Consider the following 2766-nt stretch of genomic DNA (forward strand, 5'->3'; position numbering starts at 1 on the left):
AGCCAGATCTGTCCAGATCTTGATCTGTGAACCATTTCAGTTTCAGGAGGTCAATCGAAGTGAAACCACCGCCAAAATGAAGGTATTGAAGAGGGCTTTCACCCGCAGTTGAGTTTGCTCAAAAAGGTTTTGTAAAACGGAACAAATGTAACAAACAGTGAATCTGCATGTTTCCAGAACTTTATTTACCAGGGAGAATCTGTAACGAATTTGAGGATGAGACCAACGCCAAGTTGTAGATATTTTGAATACCTATCCGCGGAACTTTGAGTTACTCGATTTGGATCTGCACACGAGATTTGATGGATTTTACAAGTTCGTACGAGAATCTGAAACAGCAAGATAGCAGAAATTACTGCAGGGATTTGGACGAACTTTGCTCAAGAACTTCAGATCTGAGGATAGCTCAAGCTTCTCCATGATTGGACCAACATGCACCTGCATCAAGATCCAATCTTAGCAATGGAGGAAGAGGAAGAGGAGAGAAAACCATCTAGGGTTGGGGAGAAGAAGGAGAGGGAGGCTCTCATGGTGAGGAGGAGCTTGAGGGAGGAGGGAGCTTCATCTTGGAGTTCTTTCCATGGCCATGGCCGGCCATGGGAGCTAGGTGGAGCTGCATTTTCGTGGGGGAGAGTAGGAGAAGAGTGTGAGGGAGTAGATAAGGTGGAGGAGTAAGTGGAGAGAAGAAAAATGAGAGCAAGAGGAGTGGAGGTGGCCGGCCAAGGGCCATTTATAGAGGGAGAGGGGGTTGGCTGCCACCTTTTTGATTGGCTAGGATGGGTGGCTGCCCATTTAATTGTTGGGGTAGTTGAGAGGCAAGTCTTGCAAGAGAAGAAAGTGAGGAGGAAAGTGGCTGGCCGAAATTGCCATGCCAACACAATTGGCCGGCTCCATTCTTGCCAAATACAAGTGAACAATGTGAGGGAGAGGCACAACATCCATGTGAATAGATATGTGCATGATATTGAGGAGAAAATGTCAAAGAGTGACTTTTATGATGATAAAAATAGGAGTAGATACATATAGATAAAAAGGAGTATGAAGGTGACATGTGCCATGAGAATAATCTCCACCACTTTGGTTGAGACCAACTTATGATGAAGATAGTTCCCAAGGTATATTTGATGATTAGTAGCTTTTATAAGAATTCAATTTTGGAAGGATTGGGATGGACCACATGCAACAATGCATGTGCATGTCAAGGTAAATGGGATGGTGATGGTGGTTTAGACAATTATAGAGCAAGACTAAGAGACATGGTGAGTGAAGTAACCATGTACTCACAAGGATGAATATGGTGACAGAAATCACCAATTCATGAGGTCAGGGTGATGATGGAAAAGAATAGAGGATTGAGATGGGTATGATGAGATATAACTTGTTCTTCAAATAAGAGGTAAATTGGGAGTGATTTGAAAATATCAAATGATCATCCATTTGATCAAAAATTGGAGGATGGAGGGAATACAATGTGGTGGATCAGAGATGTGCATAAGATGTGCAGGAGTTGCCATTTGAAAAAGAGTTTAATTGAAAGGTATGGGACACACCTCAATTGTCTAGAGACAATTGGGAAAGAACCGAAGTGGAAATGGAATTTGAAAAGGTTGAGAGAAAACTAGTTGGAACATAGGAGTTCAAAATATTCTACCTGCTTTCTCAAGTTAGGTAGAGTTTTTCTCAAATGTAAAATAATCAAGAGGGAAACAAGAAATGGTATAGGTACCATAAACAAGCTTTTTGTTAAAACAAAGAAAAATAGAAATAATATTTTATAAATCAATACTTGGTAGAAATGGGATGAAAAACAAAACCCATTTTAGTTCCTTGTTTTCTTTGAAGAGAAATCTTGGAAAGTTTTAATAAAACTAGAAGTAGTTTTGTGATCAAAACTAGAGAAGGAAAACTGTAGGATTTTTGAGGAGGGAAACTAATTTAGGAAGGAGTGTTCTCAAGGGTAGATGGTGGCTACAAAATGTATCCATCATTCCCACTCTTGGTTTTGTGAAGATTAAACTTGAATAAAAACAAGAGGTAAAAGTGAAGGAAGTGATCTAGAGTTGAATCATTGGATAGGGTATAAGATCAAGTTGAATATATGTGATGCAAGGGTAGAATGAGACATGCAAGATGTGGAAATTGTAGAGGGAGATGCACAAATGAGATCCATGCATTGAGATCACCAAGTTGTGAATTAAGGATGATTGAGCTATCTTGTACCACAAAGAGAAAAATCAAGATGGCACACCCATGTTGTCATCAGGAGAGAGGTTTGATGTAGTAAGAAGGAAAACAATTCTTCCTAAGCCACACATGTGTTTTATTTGGTGAGTTGCTTGTTTAACCACTAGAACGCAACAAGCAAATCAAGACAATTCATCTACCAACAGATCAAGGCAATTCATCATAGCAAACAGATCAAGGCAATTCACCTTAATTAGTCTATAGAAAAAGTTTTTGTTCCCCCTGATTTTTGAAATAAGGACAACTAATCAAGGTTGAAAAAGTTGGGGTGTTACAACCGGTCCATGCCACCCGGTCGCTTTGGCAGCACCTCTGTACTGCCGAGTCGTTACCGCAGCTCCTCCCCGATGTCAGTTGGCCGATGCCGATCCTCTGCTTGCTCACCGCCGGTCGCCTTCCCAATGAAAAAACAAAGCCTTCTCGATGAATCGTTGCCAGCACACTTTCCATCCCGCCCGCTGTTCCGCAAGGAAGGTCGACGGAGCCAAAGACGCGAATTTCCTAGCACGGCCCCTCTCCACG

Source organism: Lolium rigidum, chromosome 6 (genome assembly GCF_022539505.1).
Source record: "Lolium rigidum isolate FL_2022 chromosome 6, APGP_CSIRO_Lrig_0.1, whole genome shotgun sequence".
NCBI classification, from domain to species: Eukaryota; Viridiplantae; Streptophyta; class Magnoliopsida; order Poales; family Poaceae; genus Lolium; species Lolium rigidum.